Source organism: Lipotes vexillifer, unplaced genomic scaffold, assembly GCF_000442215.2.
Source record: "Lipotes vexillifer unplaced genomic scaffold, Lipotes_vexillifer_v1.1 scaffold512, whole genome shotgun sequence".
Taxonomy (NCBI): Eukaryota; Metazoa; Chordata; class Mammalia; order Artiodactyla; family Lipotidae; genus Lipotes; species Lipotes vexillifer.
The window spans coordinates 534,173-543,899 of NW_006787695.1; positions in this window are offsets into that span (position 1 = coordinate 534,173).

Sequence of the window (9,727 nt, forward strand, 5' to 3'; positions counted from 1 at the left end):
AGAAGGACCTTTTACATTTTGAAGCTGCAGTTTCCAGAGAAAAGCTGCATTTGGTGATGCTTTCTCAAAGTTGCATTCTAGTTTTTGCACTAGCCCAGTGACATTTTAGGGAATTAATGAAATGAGCTTGAGAGAGCTTTAGAGGTATCAAGCTAATGTGTCTTCAACTTCTCTGAGAAAGCTTTGCAAATGCCAGTAATTCCCACATATGCAGTGTTGGGATTATGCTACCCAAGTAGGTGCAAACAAAAATAGGTCTAAAAAAAAAAAGCTCTTTATGCTTATAGAGCCTTTACTTAAGAAAACCTTAAAACTTAAAAACTTAAAAAAATACAAACGCAACAATTTGTTTGTTTCTTTAGGTCACTGTGATTTCCGCGTTGGATTTCTTGCTGCCCTGTTTTCTATACAAATATCATTTCAGCTTCCCTGAATGGAGTTTCTTTCAAACTGGAGAGTTTCACAAAGCATGTGAAACTTGCTTCCCCCTACGCTGTCATGATAAATTGGTTGAGTATTATTGTTATGGAACAGATACCAGGAAAGTAGCTAAGTTTGTAGAATTATTATTTAAGATTAAATGGAGACTGGGCTTCCCTGGTGGTGCAGTGGTTAAGAATCCGCCTGCCAAGGCAGGGGACCTGGGTTCGAGCCCTGGTCCAGGAAGATCCCACATGCCTGGAGCAGCTGAGCCTGTGCGCCACAACTACTGAGCCTGCGCTCTAGAGCCCGCGAGCCACAACTACTGAACCCGCATGCCACAACTACTGAAGCCCGCGCGCCTAGAGCCCGTGCTCCACAACAAGAGAAGCCACCGCAATGAGAAGCCCGCGCACCGCAACGAAGACCCAACACAACCAAAAATAAGAACAAATAAATTAATTAATTAAAAAAAACGATTACATGGAGACGAATCAATTTTAGGGGTGTCTTCTTTAAACGAAAATTGTAGCCAAATTTAAAAAGACAAATTTGGGCCTATCTGTCTATCTGTCTAATTTGTCTATTATATAATACATGTCTGGTACATAATTTCTATCTATCTGTCCACCTATCCATCTAGCATCTATCTATCTACCTATCTATCTATCTAAACCTATATATACACACCCACATACAAAAATTATATCTTATTGTCTGTGTTGAATAGCAACTATACATTGTGCTAAGACAGTGATTCTCTACCACAGACAATGCCCTCCTTCTGCAGAGAGGCAATGTCTGCAGACATTTTTGGTTGTCATCACTGGGGATAAGGACATGGTCCTGGCATGGGGTGAGTGGAGACCAGGGGTGCTGCTCCACAGCCCGCAGTGCCCAGGACAGCTCCACTACAGCAAAGAATTATCTGGTCCAAATATCCACAGAGCCAGGGAAGAAAAACCCTGGGCTATAGATTAGGAAATATTCAGCGGGACCCATTAAATGTGCACACCAGGGAAGGGTGCCCACAGAGTGACGGGCAGAACAACACAAATGCTGTAGAGGGATCTGATTAGTGTCTATCTCACCTGGCATCTCTGGTCTTTGTACCCGGTGGCATGCCCTATACATGGAGTTGAACATAACTCCAGGTACCACCTATTCTAGAAGAGAAATAAAATAGTCCCTAAACAATTTTTAATGAATTTTCCAATAAATTATGTATTTTCTTTTACAGTGGCTTTTTTTTTGGTGGGGAGGGTGGATGAGCCAGGGCTTTTTGGGGTTTGTTTTTAAATTGAAATAGAGTTGATATACATATACAATATTATATGTCTCAGGGGTACAACATGGTGATTCACAGTTTTTCCAGATTAGACTCCGTTATAGGTTATTACAAGATACAATGGCTCTATTCCCTGTGCTGTACAATATACCCTTGTATCTTATTTATTTTATACGTAATACTTTGTGTCTTTTAATCCCCTCCCCCTATCTTGCCCCTCCCCCTATCGTGCCCCTCCCCCCTTCCCTCTCCCCACTGGTAACCGCTAGTTTCTTCTCTGCATCTGTGAGTCTGCTTCCTTTTTTTGCTATATTTACTAGTTTGCTTTGTTTTTTTAGATTCCACATGTACGTGAGATCCTACAGTACCTGTCTTTCTCTGCCTGACTTGTTTCGCTGAGCGTAATATCTTCCAGGTCCATCCACGTTGTTGCAAATGGCAGAAGTTTGTTGTTTTTTTATGGCGGCATAAAAATGTTAAAAGAAGCCCTCCGGAACCCCTCCAACCTCAGAGCATGAACCGTTTACACACCAACGTTTAGTAAAACACTCAGGTGGCTTCTGACTGCAAACTGAAGCAGGAAGTGTTAAGGGTGGGGCCCGGGCTCGGTGGCCAAAGTGGTTTGAGAAGTCAAGAACGTGGTATTAAGAAAAGGGTATTAAAAAAAGGGGGGGGTATCAGATGAAGATTCTTGCTTCACTGCTCTGTGGCAGCTGATCCGGTGCGCGTCAGAGTGCTTCAAACAAATGACATCACCTTTTCCCACCGTCCCCGCAAAACAAGCACCTTAAAGATGGCGCAGCTGATTTGCATTCTCTAGAGGTGACCTGACATCTCCCATCCACAGGTGCTTATCTTGCCTCTTCCCCAAGAAGTGGAGCCTAAATTCCTTCCCCTTGCATCCGAGATAAACTTACTATGTCTCACATGTCTTAGTTCCCTAGAGCTGCCAGAACAATGCACCACTGGTTGGGTGATGCACTGGGGCTGCACCCAATCGTCATGCGACTGGGGCTTAAACATCAGACATGTATCTCTCCCAGTCCTGGAGGCTGGAATCTGAGATCCAGGTGTGGGCAGGGCTGGTTCCTCCCGAGGCCTCTCTCCTGGGCGTGCAGACGGCCGTCTCCCCCCTGTGTCCTCACAGGGTCGTCCCTCTGTGTGTGTCTGTGCCCTGATCGCCTCTTCTTATAAGGACACCAGTCCTATGGGATCAGGACCCACCCTAGTGACCTCATTGTAACCTCATCCCGTCTTTAAAGACCCCATCTCCAAACACAGCCACATTCTGAGGTCCTGGGGGTTGGGACTTCAACATATGGATTTTGAAGGCACGCAATTCAGTCCATGTCACCACAGAATGGGGGTGGAAGGGACACTTCTAAGAAGAGGTTAGGAAAGCCCCTGTACCTTCCTCCCATTTCTCCAGGGGTGCTCCCTGGAGGAAACCAGCCCCAGGGCTGGGAGGAAACCGAAGCCCCATGGACGTGGTCCTGCGGACACAGCCCCAGCGGAACCCAGCTTCAGGTCACCCCTCCTCAGCTCTTGATTTGATGACCTCTGCGTGCTCATTCCAAAATAGCCCCTCATCCCCCTAAATATGCAACTGACCTCATCCCGTTTAATGAAAACCATGAAGTAAGCCTGAAAATTGGGAAGAGAGAGGGCAGAAGTTGTGCTATTTCATTCATATTCATTACGCAGGAGGGGCCAGAAATCCAGTTCGTTTCCGAAATAACTGCATTCACCTCCTTCCGAGATTCCATTTCCCAGCAGCCTTTATTTTGCTTTTGACAAGCTGGAGTTGCACCAGGTGTAGCCTTTAGAGAGACGGCTCCCTGTGGCCCCACAAAGCTCTGATGCGTAGGCTCTACCTGCAAGCATCCCGGCTCACACGGCAGGAGCTCAGAAGAACAAACACCCAGCCTGCAACCACAAAAGCCTGCAGCCATCTCACACCCCGGAGTCAGGAAATAATAACACGCCCCTCTTATGAACACTGGCAGCTAGTATGAGGGATGCTGCTTCTGTCCTCTGTGTCTTGTTCTCACTGCTCCTTGCAAAATTCTGGAAAGATCTTTGAGAACAAGAAAATCGGTAGCAATAGCTCCAAAAGGAGGTCAGAGTTTTGAAGCTGTCATTCTTTTTTTTTAATTTAAATTTTAATTTTTTTATTGACGTATAGTTGCTGAAGTTACAGGCGTACAATACAGTGATTCACAATTTTTATAGGTTGTACTCCATTTACAGGTATTATAAAATATTGGTTACGTTCCCCGTGCTGTATAATGTATCCTTGTAGCTTTTCTTTTTTAACATCTTTATTGGTGTATAATTGCTTTACAATGGTGTGTTAGTTTCTGCTTTATGACAAAGTGAATCAGCTATACGTATAGATATATCCCCATATACCCTCCCTCTTGTGTCTCCCTCCCTCCCTCCCACCCTCCCTATCCCACCCCTCTTTGTGGACACAAAGCACCGAGCTGATCTCCCTGTGCTATGCGGCTGCTTCCCGCTGGCTATCTATTTTCTTGTAGCTTATTTTATACCTAATAGTTTGTACCTCTTACTCCTCTCCCCCTATACTGCCACTCCCCACTTCCCTCTCCCCACTGGTAACCACTAATGCATTCTCTATATCTGTGTGTCTGCTTATTTTCTGTTATAGTCACTAGTTTATGTTTTTTACATTCCACATATAAGTGATAACATACAGTATTTTTCTTTCTCTGTCTGACTTATTTCACTTAGTCTGATCATCTCTAGGTCCATCCATGTTGTTACAAATAGAATTATTTCATTCTTTTTTATGGCTGAGTAATATCCCATTGTATATATGTACCACATCTTCTTTATCCATTCCTCTGTCGATGGACACTTAGGTTGCTTCCGTGTCCTGGCTGTTGTAAATAGTGCTGCAGTGAACATTGGGGTGCATGTATCTTTTCCAATTAGTTGTCGTCCTTTCTGGATATATGCCCAGGAGTGGGATTGCTGGATCACATGGTAGCTCTATTTTCAGTTTTTTAAGGAACCTCCATATTGTTCTCCATAGTAGCTGCACCAATTTACAATCCCACCAACAGTGCACGAGGGTTCCCTTTTCTCCACACCCTCGCCAATTGAAGCCATCATTCTGTGGCAAGTGCACAGGTTATCTTGGGTGGTCTGGACTGTGGAACATTCTTGCACCATCAGTCTGGGATGTGACACATTGACAGATCTCCTTTTCTGTTGCCTTGGGGCAACAAATGGGAGTGTCTACAGAAACAGACCCTCCACAGTACGACCTCCAGTTCATCAAATTCTCATGGGGATCGAAAATAAGACAAGCTGAGGTGTTGGTTTTCTGGGGTTGCTGTAACAAATTACCCCAAACTGGGGCGACTTAGGGCAACAGAAATGTATCCTCTCAGTTCTGGAGACCAGAAGTGTGAGATGAAGGTGTGGGCAGGGCTGGTTCCTTCTGGAGGCCTCTGAGGGAGAAGCTGTCCCATCCCCTCTCCCAGCTTCTGGTGGTCCTGGGCTTGTAGATGCATTACCCCAATCTCTACCTCCTTCTAAACAATGCTTTCTCCCCTTTGTGTTTCCTTTTCATGTAGGGACATGTGTCCATGCATCACTGGATTTAAGGCTCACCTGTTTCATCCAGGCTGATCTCATTTCAAGATCCTCAGTCACATCCACAAAGGCTCTTTTTCCAAATAACGTCCCATTGATGGATTGTAAGAGGACATATCATTTTTTTTGGGGGGGGGGAGGGAGGGGGGCCACCATGGAACCCAGTACCTGGTCCATGAAAGACAACCTGTAAGCTTCTTGGCCATTGGCTTTTTAAGAATGTGGTGGAATCTCAACATTTTGGCCAAAGATTGTGGAATCCCCTACCAGGAATTCACATTTATCCAGATACCTTCAGATTCCTTAATGATCACACAGTAGAAATATTAGACGGATTGACATTTTCAAATCCTAAAGTTTAGACCCACAGACTCCAGCCTAAATGACTTCACGGTCTGTATTAAAATGCCCCACAGAAGGCTGGGCCCATTGAGGGATCAATTTTCCCCCAAACTATACAGTTTCATCCATTGAACACTCTGTTGTGAATCTTTTGGAAATTTTTTTTAATTTATTTTTTTATTGAACTTACTATAGTTGATTTACAATATGCTGTGTTAATTTCTGCTATACAGCAAAGCGACTCAGTTATACATATATATACATTCCTTTTTAATATTCTTTTCCATTACGGTTTATCCCAGGATATTGAATATAGTTTCTTCTGGAAATTTGAAACTCTTTGTACTGTCTCTAGACAAGCCCACACCTACTCCCCCCCTTTTAACAGCTGAAGCGTTATATCTGATATTCAGTGAACTCCAGTTCTGTGTGTGCCCACACAGCAGATTAAATTTGTTTCTAAATTGTTCTTAGTTCTGTGTCCCTCAAAGATTTCACACCACAGAACATTCCTATCCCATGAAGGTCTTTTTGTATTTAACCTCAAGCTTATCTGTCACACTTGTATCATCTTTCTTTTTGCCCGAGAGGGCAGCCACGAATCCAGCAAAATTCAAAACAAGTGATACCAAACCCTCATTTTCTTATAAAGTTCCACTGTTCATTATACAAACACATGGTTGTGTTGTTGTTCTTGGTGGTGGTAACCCCAAATATACCCCACGTATGCCTGATGGATACTACCTGTTGTGCCTTTTATCTTGTGGACAGCTGTTTGATGTTAAGTCCAGGCATGAGGTGTTGGTGGCATCCTTGCTTTCTGGGGATGGGTGGAATCTGCTCTTTCAAGGTTATGGGATGGGATGTTTTAGGGCTCCTTTTGGATATGTCCAGCATTGCCTGTTTCTATTCAAGTCTGTCCACATTTTCTAAGACTGTTCTGAACAGCACTTCTTTTTTTTCCCCTTTACTTATGTACTTTTAAATTGAAGTTTTGTTGATTTACAATGTTTTAGTTTCAGGTGGACAGCAAAGCGATTCAGTTATATATATATGTATGTGTGTGTGTGTATGTGTGTGTATATATATATAATATATATATATTCTTTTTCAGATTCTTTTCCATTATAGATTATTATAAGATATTGAGTACAGAGCCCTGTGTTGTACAGTAGGTCCTTGTTGTTTATCTATTTTATATATGTGCTAATCCCAAACTCCTAATTTATCCCTCCGACCCCCTTTTCCCTAATTCAAAAAGATACATGCAGCCAAGTAAATAAAAATAAATAAATTAATTTAAAAAAAAAGATCTTAGGGAAAACCTGAACAAACTTTTTGGCCAACCCAATATAAATTATATAAACACTATGTAAAACGTATACATTATACAGATTATACAAATGTATTTATTATGACTATCGTGTTTTAAAATCCATATTCTCATCTAATGCTCCAGGGCTTTATGGTTGCACATGCCTTTTGACACGTGAAGAATTAATTTCCGCGTCAAGAGTAGACAAAGAGGCCTGCTTTATTGACATTTAAGTCACCCTCTGCCGTTTTCTGAATAACGTTTACTGGGTGACCCACGTTCTTTGCCTGTTTAAAGGGCATGTGCATTTTGGAGTCCTGTGAAATGCATTTCTCAATCTCTTTCTTTCCTCTGCAATAGGAAACTTTTTTTTTTTTTAAATCCTGGCTTTATCATGAGAAAAGCTAGTTGCCACCTCATTCCCAGTCTTATTTTTCGGGATTTTAGAGCCCTGCCACCACGCCTCGGAGGGGATGATGCTGTGATGCTGGCCTGAATCCTCCGTTATGGAGGAATTCCAGCCACAAATGCCTTCCTCCAAGATCAGGGGGTGTGTTTTTACTTAACAGTCACATCCTCCTTACGTCCTTAACGAGTTTTCAACTTTCCTCTTCCTACCGATAAATACTGATGACCAACTACAGCAATCTGTTTCTCCGATAAGAATTAATAAATGTTTTCTTATGTCCCTCCTGGAAGTTAAGATAAACTACAGAACCACAGTTTCTAGGCAAGCCCTAAAGATAACTCTCAATCTGTATCTCCTGTAAAATCTTGTGTGTTCTGAGGTCTCTGTCCTTATGAAAAAAAAATTGGCATACAACATTAGAAAAATCTTTGTAAAGATTCTCCTAATCCAGACACAGCCTTTTGGGACATTTTCCTCCCTTTATGGGGTGGGGGAAGGCATCATCTTGTTATATAATGAAGATCAGAGTGTGTTACAAAATTTGGATGACTGCCTATGATACTTAATATTTTGGTCATAATGCTCCCATTCTGAAGAGTTTGAAAATTCCCTTACATAAACAGACCAGTATACATTCCCATATTTCTGGGTGTTGAAAGTATGTCTGTTTATTTTTCTATAATAAAAACTGCCTTGAATCATTGGTGTCATTGTCAGATCATGTCACTAAAACAGAATATCACTGACTGGGTGGCTTAAACAGCAGAAATTTATGGTCTGCAGTCCTGGAGGCTGTAATCTGAGATCCAGGTGTCAGCAGGGCTGGTTCCTCCTGAGGCCTCTCTCCTGGGCGTGTAGACGGCCGTCTCCTCTCTGTGTCCTCACAGGGTCGTCCCTCTGTGTGTGTCTGTGTCCTGATCTCTCCTTATAAGGACACCAGTCCTATGGGATCAAGACCCACCCTTGTGACCTCATTGTACCCTCATCCCCCCTTTAAAGACCCCATCTCCAAATCCAGCCACATTTTCTGAGGTCCTGGGGGTTGGGACTTCAACGTCTGAATTTGTGTGAGATTGCGGAGCACATTTCATCCCATAATCATAGGTAACTCGGATCATGAGGCTTTTGATATTCTCCAAAATTTATTTCTGAAAAGTACATTTCTAGACATAGAATGACTGCACCAAAACATATGATCATTTTGTAACATTACAACCAAAAGTGTATAAGAATTCCCTCATTAGTATGGAACATTTCACCTGTATGATGTCAGGTGGATTTAAAAACAAAAAGAAAAAAGCCATCACATTTGTTCTCAGTCCAGTTTCTTTGATTATTCGTTATTTTAAAGATTTTTTGTTTCCTCCCTGTGTGAATGACCCGTAGCTATGCCCTTTTTTGGGTTAATTGTTAATGCCCGTTGAACGTATATCAGTTTGGCTCATGTACTTTTCTTAGGCACTTTGCATTCTTGTTGTAAATGTGTTTTTATTTTGTTTATAATTCCATAATGTTCTTACATTTTTAGGTTGTCAGATCTATTTATCTGTTTACCCCTGTGATTGTCTCTATCAAGTTTAGGAGGTCCTCCTATGACCATCCAGGGATTGGAAAACTGACCCCACTCCACTATCATCTTCTAGTCTTGTTGTTTTATTTTTTTTGGCCATGCCACACGGCCTGGGGGATCTTAGTTCCCCTACCAGGGATTGAACCTGTGCCCCCTGCAGTGGAAGCGCAGACTCCTAACCACTGGACCACCAGGGAAGTCCCTAGTCTCGTTGGGTTAAGTTTGTTTTCCCACTTCTTTATTTAAAAATTTACTTATTTATTTAATTAAAAATTTTTAAATGTTTATACAATTTTTAAAGGTTACTTTCCATTTGCAGTTATTATAAAATATTAGCTATATTCCCTGTGTTGTACAATACAACCTTGAGCCTGTCTTATACTTTCCCCCATCTTTAAATCTAGTCCTTCTGAAATGGATTTTTGTTTTCTTTCGTGGTAATGTCTTTGTGGTACTTTTTAATAGCATACAAGATGAGAATCTAAAGAAGTTTTTAATCCAAAGTAGATAACAGTTGGTACTAGAATATTATTTATAATGTCTAGAGACATATACGACTTGATTTGATATAATTTTTCTCATGTTCCTTTGTGGTACTTGCAATTCATGGAAAGCTCCAGACACTAGCACATGAGCTAAAAGGACAGCCTGACCCAAGTGACAGGGTCTGGTTTGTGGATTCTAGAATGCAGGTCACCGTGGCTCCCGGGGTCCACCCCGCTCATTCATTTTCACAACTTGAGATTTTAGGTAGGGAAA